The sequence below is a fragment of the Zonotrichia albicollis genome, chromosome 1, assembly GCF_047830755.1.
Source record: "Zonotrichia albicollis isolate bZonAlb1 chromosome 1, bZonAlb1.hap1, whole genome shotgun sequence".
Lineage (NCBI taxonomy): Eukaryota > Metazoa > Chordata > Aves > Passeriformes > Passerellidae > Zonotrichia > Zonotrichia albicollis.
Window position 1 is genome coordinate 42,639,982 of NC_133819.1, and position 23,812 is coordinate 42,663,793.

The window sequence follows — 23,812 nt, forward strand, 5'->3', positions numbered from 1 at the left end:
AGGTATAGCACAAGGGGAGGTACAGCAAAAGAGGGGAGACCTCACTGCCCTCTACAACCACCTGAAGGGAGGTTGCAATGAGGCGGGGGCAGGTCTCTTCTGCCGTGCCTAGCATGAGAAGACTAAAGAAATGGCCAGGAAGAGTCATATAAGCTATTTGAAACAATTTTTTCCCTGTTTAGGGTGGTCAGGCATTGGAACAGGTTGCCCAAGGGTGTGTTGTAGTCAACATCTCTGGAGGAGCTCAAGAGACACTTGGACCTGGTGCTGGGTGAAGTGGTTTAGGGGTGACAGCGGTAGTGCTGGGTGGACACTTGGACTGAATGATCTGAAAGGTCTCTCCCAGCCTTGATGATTCGATGTCTCTGTGGAGGCTGAAGTAGATTTGGGAGGAAGATGAGGAGCTGCAGGTGGGCAACGCAGAGGGCTGGGAAAAGCAGAGGGTTCCAGGAAAACGATCAGCCGGAGGCAAGGGCTGGGCGGGCCGGGAAGAGAGCCGGGAAGGGAACCCGCCGGGCTGCGGTGCGAGCAGGGGTGGGAGCTGGCACCGGGTGCAGGTGTGCGCGGAACAACCCCGAGCAGGGCCAGGGGCAGGGTGGGCGCTGAGCGCGGGGACAGGAACGGGGCAGCGTGTGCATGAGCGCCCAAACAGAACGGCCGTCCTCAGGGCCCCGCGAACTGCAGCCTCCACAATGCCCTTGGCCCGCACCGGGCATGCGCGGCCTGCCAGGCCCGCCCGCCCCGTTCCCGCCCGCCGCCGGGCGGGGACACCGTGAGCGAGGAGGCGGCCGGGGCGGCGGGGCCGGGCCGGGCCGGGCCGAGGGGCGGTCGCTGCCGCGGGCGGCAGGTGAGGCGGCGCGGACGGGGGCCGGCCCGGGCTCCCGCAGGGGGCGGTTCGTGGGGGGTGGCGGTGGCCGCTGTCGCCTTCTTCCCGAAGGGGGGGAATGAGAGGAGAGGAGGTTATGAGGAAGCGGGGGGAGCGGGGCCATGTCCCTCGTGGTCGGCGGCGACCCCGCGGCGGGGAGGCGGATGCGATGAGCTCTCCCGGAGCGGGGCTGGCGCCGCGGCCGCGGGCACCGCCGCACAGGCGGGCAGCGAGAGCGCTCCGGGCCGGCAGGGCAGCCCGCGGTGAGCGGAGCGGAGCAGGCAGCTGTTCCATCCCAACTCTGATAACCTCCCCAGAGGTCAAAGGCGCTGCAGGTTTAAAGCCTACTGGGGAAGGTGAAGATGTAATTATGCTCTCCTGAGAGTTTTCCTTGATGGCTGAGTGCCTTGGGACACCACCCCCCTTAGCCCGCCGACAGCTGTCTTCGGCTTTGAAAGCTTAGCAATGAATTTGCGAGTTTGGCCCCAATGGATAGGGATGCCGGCTTATCACACCCTGCACCTTTTTAATTATTGCGTGCTGACTAAGCATGGTGGAAAAGTTTCTCTTGGCTGTGTCAGCTCCGGATGCATTGCACATGCATGTTCCGAGGGTGGGCTCTGTGTGTCTTCTGGGTCCCCTTGTTCCCTTCCAGCCCCCCTCAATTAACCCAGTGTTTAAATGGGTTATGAAGATAAAGGCTTCATGTTTAGAAAAATAAATCAATTGGAGAGGCACACTCTCCCCTGGTGACGAGAATAAGGACTGTATCTGAACAACTGCTCAAGCCAAGGGAACGTATCAGTGTTTTCACACCAGTGCCATAGTTGGGTAACTATTGACAAATGCTGACTGTTAAACGGTGACTGCTGACTTTGGTAATAAAACAGAAACGGCTCTTTTTAAGAGCAATCTCAAAACGCTTGAACTGATTGATTGGCTTGTTAGATCAAGCCTTGACTTAGCTGGGAACCAGAAGAGCTCTTATTCTCTGCAAGGACGTTCTCCCTGAAACAAATCTGACTTATGCTAAACACATCAGCTGTAAGACAGGGTGTTTATTTTGCAATGTCATTTTCAAAACCGTGGTAGATACCAAATGTGTGAAGTAGATACAGGAAAGCTGCCTTGCAGTCTGCTTTTCTGCCAGAGTGCATTTTGAACGGTTTATGATTGCAAGGTGGCAGTTTTACTTGGAGTCTCATTTTTGTGTTTTAATTAGCTGTCATCAAAGCAGGAGTTCAGCTTCCAACACTTGTGAAGTGTGCCATGAACATGCACTCTAGATGCCTGGGTAATGTTTTGGAACTAGTTACTTGGAGCCCACTCTCTATTCAGCAATGTGAAAAATGGATTGACTATATGGAAATCTCTTTCCAGCTAAATTTCCAATCTCCTCAGTTGCATCTCATTGTGAACTTACTGAGGTTTGCTTCAATCATCTGGAAATTGAATATTCTTATTCCCCTTTTTCTCACCCCCTTTCTCTTAAAAGTTGTTGCTTTAAAGTGTTCCATAAGTGCTGTGGGTTTAAATGGTTCCCAATGACATTAACCCACATTCAGTTGCTGCTCCCCAGAGTTTTTAATGTGTCTGGCCTATGCTCTAACATAGCAAGGTCTTTTAAAACATAGGGACCTGGAGAGATCTTCCACGAGTAAAACTGTCAAATGATCAGAGCCATAGATGACTTTTCTCAGCAGAAGAAACTGCTTTCTATTTAAAATGGCTTTTCCAGTCAGGGTGTATCTAGGCTGTGAGGGAGTGGATTTTTCTAGGAAGTAGTGGGAGGCAGGAAGAATCATGAAAAAGGAGGTGGCGCAAAGGAGAGCATTAAACCACAGAGCCAGAACCAGATCACAGATCCTCAGCTATGCAGATAAAATTTCTTCAAAAGGGCAAAGATCTCACATTGTGGGACAGTATTTTCTTAGGTTGTGTTTCAGGGTGGTTGCAGAATTCAGTGTTGAAGTTTACATTGAGAGGTAGAGTAGATCTGTGGGTCCACAAAGGCCAGGGAAGAGCGGGCTGGGAAGGGTCAGTGCAGTTTTGGGGAAGATGAGTGATGCTCCTCTCTTTTGCTGGCTGCCTTCCTGGGGAAGCCAGCAGCTGTCCCTAAGGGACTTTGCACCAATGACACAGCACTGAGGGCTAGTCTCAGGGTCTCAGCTGGTCAGAGTGACCCCAAGATATGTTAGAGTCTATTTTCCCAGCCCAGCGCTCAAAGGAGGAGTCAGAGCTCTTAATTTCTCGGTCTCGAGGTTGTTTTTTGTATCTTATCTATAAAATTCTTTCTCCTGGCCTGCCGAGGTCTGCTCAGCAAGACAGTCAGAGGCACTCTGCCCACCTCCGGGATGTGTTATCTTTTTATACTAAAAACTACATGTACAGTAGTTACAATTACTTTCCAATACCTATCACCTATGTTAGACAGTGAGCTTCTACTCTAAACCAATCTAAAAGTGCCACCATCACAGCAGAAGATGGAGGCCAAGAAGGAGAAAGACAGGACATGCCCCAATTCCTCCATCTTGTCCCCTGAACCCCCATTCTAAAAACCTCAAAAACCTATTTTTCACCCTGGGATAAATTCACTGTCATTCCACTTAAACTTCTGTGGCTTGTAATTCTTCATATAAGGTTGGTAATTGTTTTTTCCAAGGGCTATATCAAAGGCACAGGGGTCTTGGGCTCTGTGCCAAGGTCTCTGAGCTCCCTGGGCGGGGGATCCAGTCATCCAGGGCAGCCAGAGGAATTTCCTGGGTTCCCAGAGGTTAGCATTTGTTGGTAGTTCTGCTGTGCTGGATGAAGGCATGACATGGGACCCTCTTCCTTCTAAAGGGTTAGGTCTCCCCCCTTTCCTTCACCTTCTGTGGTAGAACGTGTTCCCTTCTCCATCAGCACACCACCTGCTGCGACACCACTCTGCCACCTTTCCCACACAGCTGTCTCTCCCTGTCCTGGGAGCCAGCTGGTAGGTGTGAGGGGCTGGAAGAAAGCAGGTTTCTTTCCTTGCCTTCCAAGTGTGCAGGTTTGTTGCATTGCCATGGATTACTGCCCAGGTTCTGCCTGCTGGCAGGGCAGGGGAGAGGGCCGCTCACCCCTGGTGGTGCCCGGCAGTGCCCGGCTCTGGCTGCGTTTGGCACGGGCTGTGAGCGGGCACTGAGCTCGGCACGGGGGAGGCTCAGCTGGGAGTGTTCAAAGCCAATTACTGGACGCAGTCTGTGTATGACAAGCTTCAGTTTCATTAGCTGCCTCCCAGGAGTATCGAGCTGTGCGGCTCACCTTTGCAGAGATCAGAGTCTCCTCTGTGATGTTATTAGGTGTTTTTAAAAATAGCTTCATCAATCCACTTTTAAAAGAGCTGGTCTGCTCTGATAACAGTGCCTGCTGGTGCTTTTCCAGATAAGGAACTTGTCACTTTTCCTGCTGTCATACATGCAGCTTCTGCCCTATTTAGAATACAGTATTAAAAAAGACTACAAAATAACCACCAGTCTCGAGTAAAGATTTATGTGTTTAGTTTAGTAACAACTGAACACTCCTTATTTAACTGCTTTGGACAGTATTGGTTTATGAGGAAGTTAGGATCAAGCTAAATGCAGAAGATAACAATTTCACATACCAGTGTCTTGAGGAAATCTTCATGATAATGTCTCTTATGTAACAAAATGACAACAGGCCAAAGATATCTTTTTTTTTTCCTTTCTGTCCCAATTAGAAATTCATTAGCTTTAAAAAGAATCTGAAATATTATGTTGTTCATGTATGTGTATAATCTATACAGTGGTGGGAAGGAAACCAGATGAAAACCCAATTTGATTGGCTTAAAACCAATTTCAGTCTCTTTTGGGGGTCTCAAAAGAAGTTCCCAGCAGTATCATGAGGAAACTGCAATTGCAGGACATACCTAGTAATTCATTCTGTAGTGGTGTATGCAGGAGCAGTGTTTTAATTTACACATTTCCTTTGATGTTTTGTGAGCAGATGGCATTTTTAAAAAGGTCTGTTAATTCTGTGGGAATTTGGTAATGCCTAATGGCTGGGGGATCAGAATAGAGTAGGAGTCAAAGTGAAGCTCCTGACTTCTCTGCTCTCAAAAGGGAGACAGCCCTCTGCAGCCTCATTCTTAAGGTACTATCCTTTTAGAAATCCTTGCTTAAGAATATTCACCAGTGCCCTCAGCATAAATTTGGAACTTGCTGATTGGTCTCCATTAATTGGACTCTTCTCCATGAACCAGACACTTGTTATTACAGGTAAAACATATTGGGGTGATCATGGCTTACTGTGGGACACGGTGCCTTGTGGATTTTCATAAGGAAGCCCTTTACTCTTTCCCTCTTTCCCTTTTTCTCACTTGTTTCATTTTTCCTTTTTATTTTTCCTTTCTCTGTTTCTGTCTCTTTCATTGCACCTTGACTTGGTTGGTGTACTTCAGGCACCTGCCTAAAGTGTTTGCAGCAAAGGACCTAAGTACCTATTTGCACTGTGACATCAAAGGATCACATTTTGAAATTACAACTTTTCCTTTGAACAAGAAGAAGAAAAGGTTCCTGGTTGCTATGGTGATGAGCACTATATAAATGCCTATAAATAAATAAAGTAAACAGCTGATTCATGGACTTTGATTTGCACTATTTTTTGCTTTTCTAATGAGATATTAAATATCGAATGGGAGGAAGTGACTTTCTATTAATTTTACTAAATACATGTTATGCCTTCTCTTTTACAGTATTTCAGCTGAGAACAGTAAAATAGTAAGATGTGTATTTTTCTCTCTGTAGGAAGTTGATGATTTGAAAAATCATAGTCTAGTATTTATAGAAAAAAAATTTAGATGCCAAAAAGCAGTCCAGTAAAAAGACGATGTCCATTTTCAGTTTAATCAGAACATACATTTTGAGCTAAATGCCTATTTTTCTTATCTCTAAGAGACTATTAGAGCTGTTGCAACATTTAAGTTCCAGTCAAAGGTGTCTATAAATGTAATTATGTTCTTCTGCAGTATTTGAAACCACACTGGTGCACAACAACAAAACTTGAAAATGTCACTGACTTTTTCTTTTATGTCAAAATGACAAAGGCACAGTGAAAAATCATACATTCCTCATTGAAGTTCGAGGAGGAGGGCAGAATTGGCTTTTTCATAAGCTTTTTGTTCTCAGGGCTATGATGTAAAAGTAGCTTTCTCTCTGTGCTGAAGGTGATAATTGTAAAATGGATTGGATGGAGACAATAAACAGCGCACTGGAGTAATCCCACACTCAGGTGTTTCTCACTCAGGAAACGGGTGCACTTTGATTAACAGCAAAGGAGAGTCTGTAATGGAAGGAGCTGTCCTTAGGGGAAGGAAAAAAGGTTTGTGTAATATACAGAACTACTCCTTGGTTAAAGGATCAGTCTGGTTTCTTGGTGGAAACTGATTGTGCCACACTGGCCTGAAGAGAGATTGCCTCAGCCCTGAGCTGTGGAGTGCAGCTTGTGCACTGACAGGGAGTAGATCTGTTTTCTTCCACAGTCACAGCTTTGTATTCAAAGCAACTGTCAGATTTCCAAAGGACTTGGAGCACCATCCTGCCCTATTAAACAATGATAAAGTAACACCACATCCTTCACTGTCTTCCTTCCCTCTGTGATTCAGATTCATGTCTGTCTGCTTTACCAATTAAAAATATATTTGACTAAATACTTTTTAGTTCCAAGCGTGGGTAATTGGGAGGACAAGGACACATGGTAGTTCTTTGCAGTTACACACAACTTCATCTCACAGAGCAAAACTTGTATCTGCACACCGCTTAGAAGGCAGGGGCAGAACAGGAGCAAGGAATGGTGTCCCTGAGGGTCTCACTGGAGCAGTGACAGCCTGCTCCAGTTTGATTTACGTTTCATAGGCCTCTCAGTTTTGTCACAGCTGAGCTGCTGCTGTGGCCAGGCTGGTGGTGCTCACCTGAAGAACAGTGACAGCATCAGTGAAATGGCCATGGAGCTGCTTCTGGACCTGGAGTTTCCTGCCGTGGGATTGTGCTCATCTCTCAGAGGGTGGTACAGTGTCCTGACCCTGGCCCTGTGCCTGCCACAGCTCTGTTTCCTGTGGGCCTGAGGCTGGAGCAGGCTGTGCCTGCTGGAATGTCATTTGTACTCCACATGTATCAAAGGCAGTTTTACCTGGATTGAGGGTAGGTTTGGACAGTCAGTGGTTGACCTGCATCACCAGCAGTGGACAAGGCAATCCAAGGTCTCTCCTAAAGGAGTTGCTGCAGAGGCTGATGAGGTTTGTAGGCAGCCTGAACCTGACAGAATCTGCTGCCTGCCAGAGCAGCAGGGAGATGGGAAAGGTGGCAAACAGGGAGTCTTGAATGTGCTTCAATTTTGCAGTTACTCCCAGGGCTAACCACATGGTTTTGGTGTTCCTGGAGACCAGGCTGGTGCTGGAGCAAGACCAGGCTCCAGAGTCATTGACAGAATTTTCTCAATTGAAAAGCAGCATTGTTAGTAGTACATACTGCCTTTAAGGGAGAGGCATCTTTATTTAGAAGTCTTTTCTTTGGAGAGGAGGATTAAATATACATATAGATATTAATGAGAGGACAAACTGTTGAGAACAAGCTGGAGCTGTTGTGTATCTCCTTTTCTGGCATGGTTAGGACAAAGGGTGAAACAGATTTTTTTTTCCATTCCTCAGAAGCTCTCCTTATGTGTGGTTAGAATTTTTTTTTCTGTCAGAATTTTTTTAATAGATAGATATGATCCAGGACCATCTGGTAGAATTTGCTGTTGTCACATCTAGGTTTTCTGATGTATTGCCTGTCAAGTTATGTTGTATGTTCAGATGAATTTCTCATATGATCTGCTGACAGCTACTGACAGTCCTGAGATGGGAAGTTGGAAGCCTGGGGGAAAGAACAGAGGGGCAGAGCTAGCTTTTAAAATGTAGCTTTGATTGCTTTTGATTGGTAAGCTTTTATTTCTGGTATTTATGGGTGACTTTTTAAGTGAAGAAATGTGAATGAGTGATCTTTAAACCAAGTACACCTAAACTACTGTAATTTTACTTGTAAGGTCTTGGAAGTCTGCCTATAGTTTGTTGTTGATTTTATTTCTTTCTTTCTCCTTAGTTGTTCTCTATCCTTAACTCTCCATCTGTAGACAATCTCACACCTGCTTAAATTGCAGCCTTTTCTTCCTCCTTTACTCCTCAGTCCTTATCCAGTCCCTTTTTAGAAAGACCTCAAAATATTTTTGTATTTGTTAGGATACCATTAAGAATCCCAATAGTCATAGTATGCTAATCCTAAATCCTAATACCATAATAATTCTGTAGCAAAATGAACTTAGATTTTTGGCAAATTCATATTAACCTTTGCAGACAGATCACATGTATAAAATCAATAAGCATCTTTGAAATAACTACAGTAATTCTTTTCTTGCTGATATAATACTCAAATAATTAATTAAATTAGATGGTTTTTGATGTAGAGATCCACAGTGCAATTGCATTTCCTCACACACTGACAAAGATAATGCTCTACACTTTGTAAACCAGAATCCAAATAAGCCATAAGCACTTCAGTTTTGTTCTTCATTTTTTCTGCCGTAATTTGAAGCTCCAAGTAGCAATTATAGGCTGGTGACAAGATAAATTTCACAACCTGTTGTCATTCATCATTTTTCAATTGGCTAGATCAGAAAATAAGTGATTTGTGTTTGAACTTTAAAGGTTTTTAGTTTATATAGACTGGTAGAAAGCATAGTACAGGCATTTCTGAGTGGGTTGGGAGGAAGCCTGTTTATAGACAGAGGTGGGATTGCCCTGCAAAGGCACATCCAGGTGTGGCTCTGAACACAGACTCACCCCCTTCTCTCTCAAAGCTGTCCTGGTTATACTGGGCCTCGAAGCTGGAAGTCACTCTTGAGAAGGAAAATTTCTTCCATGGGAATCTGGATCTTAAGATGACAGTCCCCAGGCTCAGAGGACTCTTGCTGAGGATGAGGATGAGGCTGGAAAGCATTTACTTGCCTCTGGTCACTCCTGTGAGTCCTTGATGCTACTTCCCGGACTGGGGACTGCGAGTGCCCTTCTGTGGCAGTCGAGAGGGAGATCATATTAAGCTGGCCAGGCCAGTAGAACCTAAATATGGGGACCACTGTTGTGTACTCCAGTCTTGTTCCATACTTTTCAAGTATCAGATAAGGAGACTTGGAAGTGATCCCACTCCTGTGATAGGGGAGGGATTGAATATGCAAGAGTCAGTGCAAAGATGGAGCAGCTCTCCATGGTGGTGGTGATCTCTGTTGGATGGAGTTCTGTTCAAGCATCAGCTCAGCTGTTTTCACAAGTGGACTTTGAAGGAAACCCCATAGATGGAATATGGCCAAATCCTCTGCCTGTAACATGTTTGCTAGCACTGCAGGGTGGCAAAGCTGGTCTTCAGTCCTTAAATGCATTAAATTAACTCCAGGCAGGCTTGCTGAGGAAAGGGTAATGAAGCGGGTCCGAAATGGGCCGTGTGCACTCAAGCACATGCGCTGGGCTGAATGCTCCAGGCAGCACTGCCACAGGCACGTGGCCCTGGAGCAGCCAGGTCAGGAGCACACTGGGCTGTTTGTTAAATGTATTGCAGACCACAGGTGCAGCCAAAATCACTTAGCCAGGCATCAAAGAGAAAAAGGCAGGAGGGAGAGCAATCCCATCAGGAGAAACTTGTGAGAGGAGCTGGATGCAGTCTGGCATAATGCTGGCTTGTGGAGGATGTGTTCCAGTCAGCACCCTCTCAGGACCTGCCCAGCCCACTGTAGAAAAGATTTCACCTTCTGAAAATTGAGATGAGAATCTCAATACATGGATTGTGTACTTTCAGGTGGAGGCAGCATCTGAACAGGTTTGCAGTGTGACTGACATTGTGCAGCCTTCATCTTTACTTCATGGAATGAAGAGGTGGGAGGGTGGAGATAACTTGAAGCACCTGGATAGAGGCAGAACATAATTTTTCAGAGTTCCTTTGTCTGGAGGAGTACACAGCCCATATATAATTCAGAAACATGTTAAAAAGTAGAGAGCTGCTGTCTTTAAAAATCAGTGAGCACCCAAGTCTGTTGGTTTAAAATCTTGCACTATGTCTAAAACGAACCAAGAAAATGTGTGCAAAAACGAAGCTCTTCATAATCTTAGAATAATGTGTATTTTCCACATTTAGGCTGAAATACCTGGAGCTGCATGTGGATTTATCCTTGTCAATTCTTCTGAAATCATGTTTAATAGAGATGTTCTTTTCAGATGGGATCTGTAAACAGATTTTGTTTCTTTTGTGGGAAATCTTGCTTCGCCCACTTTTTGTTTTCTTTTTTTTGCTTCTTTAAGCCTTTTCTTCCTTCTTCTGATTTAAACCTGATGATGTTATGCTATAGTTAAATTATCAGAGAGGGAGAGTGATATCAGTGTCCTCCACCTTGTAGTAAAAAAATCTATATTTTTGTTTTCTGCAGTGTATTGAGAGCAAGATAAATGAGCAGGGTGTTGCCATCCTTTATCACAGTCAGCATGATAAATGCCATGTCCTGGAAAGCTTAAAGATGAGTAGGAATGCAAATCCTTGGCCCACAAGGAGATGTGTTTGAAAGTGCAGATCCAGCCAGGAGTTAAGCACATCCTTAAATCTAAGCAGAAGCATTGCTTCCATTGTGTGTATGTATCTGGCACCACGCTGTGTGGGGTAAGCAAAGCTCAGTCTGTGAAAGGAGATCTGACTTGTTCTAGTGGCTTGAAGTGGGATAAGAAGATGAGCCTTTTCCTGTCTCCTTGAAGAGCAGTCTGAGGGTAGTGCAGGTTTAGCTCTTCTGTTTTATTGTCACACAACAGTGTGAACTGATGAAATGGAGATGCTGATTGTTTGGTACCTTACAGTGCATCCCTCCCTCCACTTCTCACTTTTCACCCTCTGCCCGTGTCTGCTAACCATGAGCAGAGAGCCTTGTTTGTAGCAGGCAATACAGCGCCACAGCACCTCGGCTTACAAGGTGGAAGCACTACAAGGGACTGAGGATGTTACATGGGAGTGCAGGACTTTTCCTCCCTAGCAAACAAGGAAATATGTAGAAATTTTCAATAATTCCCAACTTAGCCAAGAAGGCCAATGACTTCCTGGGGGGCATCAGGGACAGCATCTCCAGCCAGGCAAGGGAGGGGACTGTCCTGCTCTGCTCTGTTCTGTTCTGCACTAGGGCAGCCTCACCTTAAGTGCTGGGGGCAGTTCTGGGAGCCACAATGTAAAGAAGACATTTAACTATTAAAGTGTCCAGAGGAGGGCAAAAAGGAGGTGAAGGGTCTGGAGGGGAAGCCTGGTGAGGATTGGCTGAGCTCATTTGGTTTGTTCAGCCTGGAGGAGACTGAGGGGAGACCTCATTGTGCTCTTCAGCATCCTCATGAGGGGAAAGGAGGGGCAGGTACTGATCTCTTAACTCTCATGACCAGTGACAAGACCCAAGGAAATGGCATGAAGCTGAGTCAGAGAATGTTTAATTTGGATATCAGGAAAAAGTTTTTCTCCCAAAAAGTGGCTGAACACTGGAAGAGGCTCCCCAGGGAAGTGGTCACAGCACCAAGCCTGACAGAGTTCAAGAAATGTTTGGACTATGCTTTGGGACATATGGTGATTCTTGAGATGTTCTACATGGGACTAGGAGTTGGACTTGATCCTGATGAGTCCCTTCCCTTAGCATATTCTAAGATCTTTTCTCTATCTGGTTCTTTTTCTGGTTGTCCTTTAGTGGAAATACTCTCTTTGTCTCTGTTTTCTTTCCTCCCCTGCAGTTTGTTTTCCTGCAATGTTTCTTGCTTCCTTTTATTTGATGTCATGTGTGCTTTCTGAGGATGCAAAGTATTCTCTGCTCTGGTTGCTGTCCACATATTCCTGGTAGTGTGAAGTCATCCATGTCTTTCCTCGTGGATTTGAGCTAGTTTTCTAACTGGGAGGTGATATATTATTTTTGTGTACAGATGTAAATGTTTTTATTTGGTTTTTTTTTTTTTTTTTTACTGAATTAGATGTCATCCCTCTTGCATCCTTGAGACTCTAAAAGAGAGATGGAGGCTGAGTTTTCCTGATGCCACAATTTTACAGCATCAGTTTCACTGAATTAACACCAGCTTATCCAACAGCATTGTGGCTGGCACTGACATTCTCACATTCTTCTCCTGTGTTTTAAGTGATTTTGTTTATTTCATACAGTGCAATGAGGTCTCAAGCTCATGACTGGAAATTTCTTTTCTGTTTTATAGATAAATACAGATTAAAAAAAGATAATCTTCCTGACTGGTCTTTTTTTTTCCCCTAGTGCAGTTTTTGAAGGTGGCACCTTCTTCTGTTGTACATCCTTTGCCCAAGTGTGTCTTTTTTTTTTATCTATTCCCCTCCTACTTGTTTCTTCTCTTCCTTCCCTTTATTTTAGTCCTAGGTTTTCTTTACTCTTTTGGGTTGTTTTGTTTAGGTTTGAGAAGAGACACATCTGAGTTTAAGTACAATTGGCTATTTGGAGTTAACCTGGAAGTTTTCCTTACAACTGCCATGTAAGCAAAGAGCTCAGCAATTTGCCCCTTCATCTCTCCAAGCTTTTCCAGTGTCAACTGAAAAGTTTCACAAACTTTTGCCATTCTGCCTTCAGTTTTCATTGCCTTTTGACCATCTTGTGCTCCAAAGCTTGCTTTGTCATGCCTGTGAGAGGCTGTGCTTTACAATTCTCACATCCTAACCAACTGATGTTTCCCTTTTCCATTGTAAAGTGTTTCACCTATTCCTTTGAAAACACACAATGCAAGTGTTCTCCTCTCCTCTGGCCTTTGACTCTGCCTTATGAAACTGCAGCAGAGATCTAGGTACTCACTGGCAGCTGGACTTCTCTGCTCAGTTGCATCCAGGAGCCCTTTCTTCCGCTGCTAGATGTTCTGAAGGCCACATGTGTATAAAAAGGGGACAAGGGCTCATTTTGATATTAAATAAGGATTTCTTGGCTCTAGTGTGGAGGTGGCTTGGGATTAAAGATGAGAGGAATAAGAGTTTGTTTGGTAGCAGAAGGGGTTTCTCGTATTTATGAAAAAAATGGTTTTTGTACCACGCAGCTTACTTGCCAAAGTTCAGCTGAGAAAATGTTCTCAGTGAAAACAGATCATGTGTTTTCAGTTGCAAAGATTTCTTTGTGTATGGTGTTAATTGCCTTTCCATATTTTTACTGTTTTACCTTAACAATTTGATTATACATGTGTTTTTGCTCTCGAGAGACAGTGGGTGTGATACAATCTCTGTTTTAAACTGTTACCATGTAATTAGCAGGGAAAGATGTCTCTAAAGTCTGATCTGCTGGCTTCTTTGCTGCTCAAGAAGCAAAGAGCAGCTGAATTATGGGATTTGAGTCCTTGACTGGAAGTCCTTGATGTGTAAATTTGGCATAGGCTGCTTCTGTTTCAGAGAACTAACTCTTCAGCTCAGAGTTGTGTATTAGGACCATGCTTTAATGACATCAAGAAATTGTGATGGGTTTCCTGGTTATGCTTTATGTACCCCTTGTATGAAGAGGGCTTGCACACAGATCTTTTTTAGGCATCTAGTTATGATGTCTGATAGTAAACCATACAGGCTTTTAAAGATCCTTCTTGTGAAGTCTTACAGCCAATACTGAAAAGTAATCTTTGTTCTCCCTTCTCAGAGCTTCAGAGCTTCTAAACCAGAATGAGATGTTTCTGCTAAATTCTTCTCAAAGCTATGCTGGGAGTTTTTAATGTCTTTTGGTACTAAAAATTCACCTATTCTATTTTAGGGATCAATTTTGTATACTCTTCACTGAATAACACTCTTGGCAGTTCAGTTCTCTTCACTGGTGTATTAATGTGAATGTTTTTTTCTAGGAGTGGCACTCAGCTGAGAGTTTTGGTTTCTTTAAGCTCAGGGGCTCATCTGCAGTTTTAAGCTGTATGTGACTTTTGAGTCACAGGTGACCAATGAAATACTTAAGCACAGTCAATGTAGCATACCTTGGAAATGCCTTGAAAGAATTTGAAATCAACTGCCTCTGTCCCTTCCTCTCTCCCAGGGGAACAAGCCTTCTGAGTTTGTGTGTAGGGACTGCACTCCCCCTGTGCAGTCAGTGATTCCCTGGATTTGGTGGGTTTTGCATGAGCTTGTGGCAAGCAGGCAGGCAGATGTAGTCACAGAGTGACCACAGTCCATGGCACAGACACTCACTGCTACGCCTTTGATGCATTGCCAAATGAGTGATTTGGGAATTGCCTCGTGTCTTAGTTTGCTGTTGTTTTCCCCTCTCCCAGCTGGCCACATGTAATGTAAATTGAGTGGGATGGTGGTGGATTGTGAATTGAAATCCCTTCGCACTGAAAAATTAGTTTCCCTGAGCACATGAGGCTTTCATCTGTAGTTATGTGGACAAAAAGCTCTCTCCAGAAAGGTGTGTGACAGCACTTTCATGACCTCTTTTTTTGCCCTGACTCGACCGTATCATAAACTCACTTTTGTGAGCCAGACCAGACTCAGGCTGTTCCTGCTGTTGTCATTTATTTCAATTTTAATTTCACTGTATTCCTGCTTACCTTTCACAACAGCTAGGAGGAGTGGCGGGAGGGAAGAGGAGGAGCAGTGAAAAATAAAAAGGTTCACAAAGATTAATTTGCTGTGTAATTTTCTCCTTTAGAAGGAGGGAGAGACACACCTGGGAAAATAGGCTATCAGACCTCTAAGCACACAGATGAAATACTGCCCTTTCTAGCAGACACTGTGGTGTTGCACTGAGGCAGTTCACTTACTCAGCACTAAAACTATACGACCAGATTCATTTTGAGGAGGCATGATGTGGTTTTCTCTGTGTGTCTGCATTTTTACTGCCTTTAGCTAAGTTAGGACCCTTGGTGCTTATCACTTTTTAATGATTTGTTCTTACCTCTGCTCCTTGCTTCTGGCTGTTTGTTCTTTACTACTTAGGTTGTTATTCATGTTCATGTAGAGACCTGAGAGTTAATAGAAAATGAAGATTAGAGTTGCTCTCACCTTCCCTTCTCCTGTAAGGTTGCCTGGGACAGCTCCACAGACATTTATATAAGGCTTTGCAGCATCTTGGCTTCTGACTCTGCTATGGTTGTGTCACAGTATAAAGCTAAAGCTAGGAAGCCAGCAGCTCATTGAAATTAACTTCTTTGGATTTATAAAATCGTTGATTAATCATCTTTTAATGTGGGTATAAACATAGAAGAAATAAGTAGTCTCTGTCTTAATTGTAATCTTTTATATGAATTTTGCAATAGTCATACATATGTATTATATATATATATATACTTAGCACAGAGGTCACAAGGCAAGCTATTATACACAAAGTTCTCTAGTCCTTGCTTAATTTATGTGCATGTATTGTCCCACTGGAACACAGGACTCCTGTGTGCATGCTTATTTTTAAGCCTTAAGTATATTAAATGAGACAAGAGGGGTTTTATTTCAGCGTATTTTGGGGTTTAGTTTGGTTCATCACCTCGATGGTAAAGAAATGGTGGTTATTTTGTGTAACTATAGGTCACTCAGCACAATGGTTGTTTCCTAGTCAGTCCTCAGTCCCTGACTTCGGTGCTTTCTCATTTTACATACTTGCTGCAGTAACACAGGTGCAGATTTGGGTCTCCATAGTTGCAAGAGAAGCTTTTTGTGCTGTAGCTTTAATCCCTTTGCCTGGAAGGAAGGGTTGGCTACCTCAGCAGATTGTTCCTGTCAGCCTCCAGGTTAGATTATAAGCACATCATTCTGCCACAGAAGGGGTGCAGCAGGATGAGCCAAGGCAGGAGGGTTGTAAATGTCCTCTATCTCTGACCTCTCCTCACTTGGGATAGGATTCGCTGCCTATGGCCAATATGTATGTATATTTTAGTTTTGTCTTCAAGGTCACCAGACCTTCGTCTTTGAGGCTGCAGGGTGTGGCAGCACTTGTGTCCTTACCGTGGCTCATCTTGGGGATGCTTCACTGCTGAGAGGGCTCAGCCCTGCTCCAGCCCTCCCTGTGCTTGCTGGCTTCTCTGGGGATGGCTGCATCAGTGCCAGCAGGAGCCTAGGGATGGAAAAGCACATCCTGATGTAGGAAGCTGTCTGGAGAGCCCTTGATGTCTTGAAATACTCTGTGAAGTAGCTGAAAGACCACTCTATTCTTGGCTTTGCAAATACCAGCACATGGATCCAGAGCTGTACAAAATGAATGAGGGCAGATGTTTGTAACTGGAGCTGCCTTGAACAGCAGTTGCTTTATTGGGCTGATGTTGCTTCTCTCTCAGTAACAGTCAGGTTACACTTCAGTTACTTGAAGAGATTCTCATTGCCAAAGACTTGACTCAGCATTTGATGCAACAGAGGCAGCAGATATTGCTGGTAGGAAGGAAGGGAACAGAAATGAGCTGCTGTGGCAGGGATGGGTGAGGAATCTCCCATCATGGAAGGGCCACAGGTGAACAGCAACTGTGTCAGTAGTTTTGCAGGTGCTCCTCTTTCAACAGATACTTCCTGCTTTTTCTCTGAAACTTTTACCTTCTTGTGTGCATTGAATGTCATATTGTTTATTTATGGGAGTGTTAAAAACTCCACACAAGTGGGTCACAAGGAGACCCACTTTTCATTGTAGAGAAATAATGCTTTGATTTATTGGTGGAAAAAATGGAGGAAAACATTAACCACCTTGGTTTTTATTACTATTCAGATAAATACAACAAGTCTAATACAAAAATTTCCCATCATGTCAAGCTTGGACTTCTTTGTCTTGCTGCTGTGCCCTTGATAAATATGCCTAAATTCAATAGTCTTTCCATGAATTTTCCAGCTGCTGAGGGCATGAAGAAGCTCTTCTTAGGTATTGAACTGTAAATGGATGCATATGGCACCTGGAGGAGTTGAAATGGGCTTTTACAATTAATTCAGTGTATTCATCACACTTCCCCTGTTGTGTGCAGCGGTTCATGTTGAAGCTGAGAAAGATGATTCATTTGCTTTCTTCTCCCTCCTGTCAGTAGCAGCAGTAGCCCTCAGAGCAGCAGTAAATGCCTGGCCTGCAGCCATGTGTTGCTACTTCTCTTCTGGGCCTTCAGATGATACTGTAATCAGAAGAGGGACAAGGTAAGAATTCTTTTCCATGGGGAAAATCAGACTGGGATTTTTATCAAAACCCAGTTGTTAGGATATTTTTTAATTGGCCAGCAGATATTTTTCATTTGTATGGCTTATGGTGTCAGGAAACAGAGGTGTGATTTCTTTATCTCCTGTGTAGGTTATTTTCTGATTTGTGAGACCTAATGCTCTGTTCTGAAATTTCATGTGACTGTCAGCACCCCTGGGATATGCCCCCCACTCAAAACATGGATGTTTTGTGCTCCTTTAGCATGAGTCCAACAGGTTACACTACAGGGAGAGTATCCTGTGATACTGTGCTCCTTCCTGTTGCTAATATTACACTGCTGACCTAGGAGTGGGGCTGGGTTGTATGCTGGCTGCATCCTTTAAAATGTGAGGAGGATGTGTTGTACAGGTGTGGCTGAAGGGGGCGTTGGAGGCAAAACAATCCGTTTGCAATTATGGGACTCAAAATGGCAGTAAACCTTTTTATTTCCCCTGATCTGATTTAGATTCTCCTTTAGCTTGGCTCTGAACTATTTTCCTGTCATGCTGCTGTTCTAGCTACTTCCAGGCATTTGTCAGAGACTGGCTAATTGAAACACATGCTCCAGCTTGGATCGAAACTGCTGTTTTGATCCACACTGCAGATGCTGTTACTGCTTCCTTGTGGAGTTCTTTCCATGAACTACTAGGACTTTGGTTTGTAGGTTTGGATTCTCAAGGTTTTTAAGAAAGCACAAAGTCTCTGAACATAGAAAAAGTGGAAGGTTAAAACAAAGGCAGCTTCAGGCAGCAGTCCTATCATAGAATATTCTGAGTTGGAAGGCACCCATGAAGACCATCCAAGTCCTGGGCCTTGATCCTTGAAGCCCTCCTGTAGTCCTGATTGTGAACTAAGATGTCCTCATCAGTTCTGAACAGCTGCAGCCCACTTGCAAAGCTGGTGCATAATCCAGTGAAGGCAGTGGATTAAATTCTTGGACATCTTAAGCCCTGTCCTCTGAATCCTTCCACACAGTTGTTATCTGTATAGATCTAAGTGCCTTTTGGTGTTTTGTATTTCTGTTATGTCTCTTCCATAACTTGGCACCCCTATTATGTTCACATTCAGGGGTGTTTTTTCTTTCAATAGGTGTATTTTGTTATGATATTAACATCCTAATTTCCTGAGATATCTGTGAGACTTGCTGGTTATGACTACCCTGTTTGTCTCAATAGATAGGAGAAGAGGCTCTCTTGCTTTTCCTCCAGAATTCCCAGGACGAGTCATTCCGACATGGCCTCCAACTTTAAGCTAAGTTGTGGGTCCAGAAAGGGTTTCCCAGGTGTGCAGGAAGCCTCTGGACCTTCTGCACAGCAAGTGCAGTGGGAAAAGAAGATGGGAGGAAGGTGTGTGAGGAGCAGAGTGTGTCAGGCTTGTGGCTACTCCACCAACAGCTCCTTGAGAGCCGCAGTGACAGAGCTGGTAACATATTCCTCTCTGTCCTTTACCATGTTTACTCTGTCACCTGTGGTCTTACAGGCCCCAGCTTCTGTCTTGAGCCCTGGAGCCTATGAATATAACCTTGGAATACACAAAAGGTTTTGATTGTTGGTAGATTTTTGACAGGAAGCTGCTCCCATATTAATGGATGCTGGTGTGGTGCATCCCACCCAGATCCCATTGACAGGCTCAGTCTTTTTGTCTGTAAAATAGGAGATGTGTGTCTTCAGGTGAGGTTGTGGCTGAATATTGAAGTGTCATCTGAGAGAGGGCAGATATCTTCCTGCTGCCTGGGCAAAACCAGTTAACAAATAGCAACTGTGGGAAGCACCAGGGTGAGGTTGTACCCAGGGGTCTCACAGGCAATGTTTTACCCTTGGTTTCTCATGTCAGTCTTGCTGACCATCACTGACTTACCAAACTGCTCTTATGAGCATGAATTATCTCAGATTCCCTTGCAGACACTGGCACTAATTACATTTGCAGGTGCACAGTTGGCAAAGCTGTAGGAGAGGGAATTGATTTATCTCTGTCACCCTGCTGACCTGTCATTACTGATGGCCAAATGGGAACTTGGAAGAGCACAAGTGGCACCTAACTTGAATCAGAACAGCTACCAAAGCCATCTCCTGCCTTGGAAACTGGCAGGTGACTCTCCCACACCTTTCTTCCCCCCACACACTGCATACAGCTGCAGGAGCAGGCCAGTGTGTCCCTGCAATGCTGCCAGGGTGGTTCCTAATGGGGATGGAGGGGTTTATTAGACTGAGTAGTTTAGCACATGACAAGTTCAGATAGCAGTATATGTTTTATATGTATAAAACATGCTTACATCTGCAGAAGAGAATAAATGTCTATGAATTTGTCTGGTTGATGTCAAGTCATGTAACCTCCGTGTGTGTGTGCGTGCGTGTAAAATATGTTTGATCATACTTCAACCTTTTTAAAACTAATATTTATGTAAAACTTGCATCCTACATCTCTTAAGCCTGGGATCATGTCATCTTGAAGCACTTGAGTAAAGGGTGGTTTGGCCTCTGAGATATTCTGAAAAATACCTTTTAGCATGTCAAAGTATATTCTCTCTTAGGAATTTTTAATATTTGGCTGAAGTCCTGGTCCTTTTGGCATGAGTTTTAATTTTAGCTTCTACAGAATCAAAATATCCTCTCTGTGTGAAGTCCCAATCTTGGTGTCCAGAAACCAAATGCTTCCTTTGTGTCCTTTTTGTATTTGTCAGTACAAAGACTTTTTTTGTTAGTTCAGGCATAATTTTTTTTTTGTGTGCTCTCAAACTGAAATGCACTTTTGGTTCAAAAGCACTGCAAGAGGAATAATTTCTTATAGAGAGTCCTTCTGGGACTATAAATAATAAATGCTGTGACTCAGAGTGATGCAGGCACCCTTGCAACATATATGTGCACTGAAAAGATTCAGTAAATAATGATTTACCTGCTCTTTGTCAGCCCTAAACCAAGAGGGATCTATTCAGACTTTCTTGCTAGCTTGATGAGTTTTGTTTGTGCTGTACTGCTTTTTAGGAGTTCTAAAATGTGGTGCTGTTTTTGAAGACTGCAACTTTATGAGGGGTATTAAATATTCATCAATTTCTTAGTTCTGAGCCAAGATCTCCTATTCAAACCTTACCAGCTTGTAGTAGGTGCTGACTGTGAAGAGCTTGGGACTGCCACTCTTAGTGCCTTATGGTGCAATAGTAATGGACAGTTATTATTTCACAATTGCTAGAATTATTAGATTTTGGTTCCTCACCCACCCCTTAATGATGGAGTTTTGTACTTTGTGGTGTGGCAGATTGACAAACAGGACCCTCTTCAGAGCTGGGGTTAAACTCTCTAACCCTATGCATTGTGATAAATTGTACCTAAGAAATCTTTTCACATAACTCATTCCAGGGGTAGAGAATAAGTTTATTCATAAAAGACCAGTCTGTATATGTTGTCCTTTCTTCTCCAGTAAAATAAAAGCTTTTCTAAGAGAGAGAGAGAGACCAACAAGGTGTGTCTGGGTTATCAGGGTTCCTACAGATAAAATCACTAGCTGAGATCTGTGGGGTCAGTGGAAAGGCTCCCGTTAGTATCAGTGGGAGGTAGGTCAGGCTTTGGAGCTTTGTGAAGTGCAGAAAGCGCAAAGTCAAGATGTGTTTTCTCAAGTGAAGTCAGCTCCAAATCTAACTCCACTCTTAGATTTACGAAATTCAGAGGAAAAATATCAGGCTTGTTCTGCACAAGGCAACATCTCTGTATTCAGAGGCGCAATGGGACAATGAGATGGTCTTAAAAAGAGAAGGGTGACTTTGGATTGCCTTAGTCCCAATAGGACAGGCTGAGGGCACTGGATGGGCTTGCTTCTCTTTGCTCTTTTCTATTATTTATTTCCCCCAGGCAGATGTGACTGAGCAGTGTCTCTCTGAGATCCTCTCAGGACAGGCAGGGGCTCTTGCTGTAGTTTGAAGTGTACCTTGAGCATGTGGGAGGAGGTGTTAGAGAATTTGCTTCTTTTTCATTCTTTTTATTTTACCTGTTAGGTCTCAAAGGGAAAATCCTCACAGCCAGATATTGAACAAGATGTGTCCTGCAAGTATGCTATCAACAGGTTTGCAGAGCCTCCTGTGTTTGCTTGTGATCTGCCTGCAGGAGTGTCCCTGCAGGACTGGGGTCTCACTCCTGTGTTTAATGGTGTGATTTCATACCACGAGCCTTTTGGGGGGCTATGATCTGCATGTGGATCCCACTGTGGGATAAGAACTGGAAGTGTTCCCAGTCAGTTCTATCTGGTTTGCCATCTCCATGAAGCTGCTCAGCCCCCACAGGTTCAAGCTCTGCTGTGAAGGTTTGTTTAAGGCACTCACCTCCGTGAGCTTGTGTGCACCAGGAGATTCTCTTACAAGCTCCTGGATAATTTCTGTGCCTTTGTGCTTAAGAATCACTTGTTTCCACCATAAAAAAATAACTTTAGTATGAAAATACTGTTCCCTGGCTCTCTGAAGGAGGGCAATCACAGCCCTGTTCAATTCTAAGCCATTTGCTGACCGTCACAGCTGGGAAATTGCTTTCCTGGTGCCAAGGGAATTACTAGAAAGCACGACAAAAGGCTTTCACGTCTTCAAGCAAGGGGCATTTTTTTTCTTTTCTCTCCTATTGTTTTCTTCTTTTGTGTGAAGTGTTCGGAGTGGCAGTGGCGTTGATGATGCTCAAAAGCAGCATTTCTAAAATGCGTGTGGTGTCCCCCCTCCCCAGAGCAGCCCCCCGCCCGTCTCCGCAGACCCGCTCAGCGCCGTGGAGCAGCACGCTGGTGTTTGTGTCAGTGTGGCCGCCCGTCGGGGATTTGCAGGAATACTGCAGCAAATCATCCTGCATGCAAGGCTGACCTCTGGGAGGCTAACAAATTGAGGTGAGCCAGCTGGAGCGATAGGACACTGCCGGCACACCGAGCATGCTCAGACCTGGCGGAGAAAGGTACCTCGGGCTGCCGATGGTGCGCGGGTTACGGTGCCGACAGCTCCTAGGAGGGATTTTTGCTTTTTCGTTGTGCTGGTGAGGACAGAAGAGGACTGGAGAGTGCTCGTTCCCCTGCAAAGCATAGCTTTAAGGTGCCTTCTTTTTTCTTTCTCCTGGGAAAGAGAGGCACCGGCTAGCATTTCCTGTTATTTAGCATCACCAGGTATGCGTGCATGTGCTGAAACACTGATCTACCAGTGACAGTACTTCCAAGACTAAAAAGGCTGCAGATGCTCTGAATTACTGTATTTCTTTGCTGGGTGTCATTGTAACTGTGCTGTGTTTGCTGTGCTGATCACATACGGCTCTGAATTCAGTTTTGTTGGCAGTCCTGTTGCAGTGTACTGAGGAGGGGGGAGGTTGGCATGTTTTCCATGGCATCTCCTCGCTCCCCCCTTCCATGCAAGTTCACACTGAATCCCTCCTCTGTGTGTGTGCACATGTGGGAAGGCAGTCAGTAGTTCATTTGTAATCCCACGTCTTTGTAGTCCCTCTTTGTTTGACTAGGGGTTTGCTTTATAATTTTTAAACAAAAGTCTCATGGGGAAAACATCTCTGATATGGACTAAATCCTGTAGGTTTGCAGAAATGTATTTCTTGCCTGACACGTGCTGCTATGGGATTACTTTTTTTTTTTTACCTTCCCCTAAAACATGCTAATGTGGAGCTTGTGGTAACCAAGGAGGGATTGCAACTGTTCTTATTGGCTGTGCTGTGCTCCGAACAATTTTGGCTCCTGCTTAGGATTTGCAGCCCCCAGGAGCGGTCCTGGGCACCGTGCTGATCGGGAGCAGGGAGAGCTCAGGCTGTGGGTGCTGCTAAGCACAGTCCCAGTACCCGAATAACACGGGCACTCTGCCTGCTGGAGAACTCAGGCAGAGTAGGAAAGGACACATAAAATAGAGAGTAACAAATGGCAGCTAAAGCCCAGAGGCACAGCTGGAGTGCCTGAAGATCGTCTTGTTCAGTACTTTGGGATTTCACATCATATTCTTTCTCATTCCGTTTTGCAGCATTAGTAAATTTTCCTTTCAGCCACCCCCGCTCCGTGTTTGCTTTAGCAGACCATTGAAGTAAGATAAACCTTCTGCTCTCTTGACACTTTTTGTTCTGACAGAGGTATCTTGTTTACAGACTAAAAGCAAGAGACCAGGCCAAAGGAGAGATTTTTTTACTCAAGTGACCTGGCTGTTAATGACAGTGTAACCAGATAGGTTTCAGTGGGATACTCGGGTCAACAGAGATCAACTGGAGTGAACTCTGCCTGTTAAGCTTTCACCTCTGTCTAGCCATGGTTATTCTGAGTAACTTGGGTTTTCATCTTTAGGCTTGGGACTCTCAGAAGGTGAACAAGACTTGAGGGACTGAGAGAAATACCTTTTTTTAAAATTTTTTCTTCACCTTTTTAGCTCATTTTCCTTACATCTCTCGCCTCAAGCTTGTTTATCAAAAATGCATCTTTTTTAGGGGAATTTTCTTGTGATCTGGGATTTTGTATGGGGAAAGAATTTCATAGTCCATTATGGATGGAGAACTTGGAAGTGCAGATCTTAAAACTCCAAGAAGTATTTTTTTTAGATTAATACTTTTAGTTCAGCTTTGTGGCTTGCTTCTATGCATTGACTGCTTAGTGTTGGAATTTTTTTTAACCTGTTATTTTGTAGATCAAAACAGGAGTATCAACAAATATTAAATCAATGGCTGCTAATCATTGTGAAAGATAGGATCTCTTCCTGTCCCAGCTCTCACAGACTTGGAATTTAAATGGAAGAAAACTTAGGTTTTCTACCATAAGTGCAGCTGG

At 44.3% G+C, this 23,812-nt stretch overlaps 1 protein-coding gene across 5 annotated transcripts in view; it reads left to right on the forward strand.

Annotated features, from left to right (window-relative positions):
- The first annotated feature begins 689 nt into the window (after positions 1 to 689).
- The window catches only part of POMGNT2 (protein O-linked mannose N-acetylglucosaminyltransferase 2 (beta 1,4-)), a 31,590-nt gene continuing 8,467 nt past the window's right edge, over positions 690 to 23,812 (forward strand). The window contains exons 1-2 of one of the 5 annotated variants that reach the window (XM_074539294.1): positions 707 to 847; positions 21,748 to 21,966. The gene's annotated coding sequence lies outside the window, so the exon portion shown is untranslated. Of the gene's footprint in view, positions 848 to 21,747; positions 22,172 to 23,812 lie in introns of those variants that run through there. The other 4 variants (XM_074539291.1, XM_074539288.1, XM_005480982.4 and 1 more) reach the window with 4 other exon arrangements.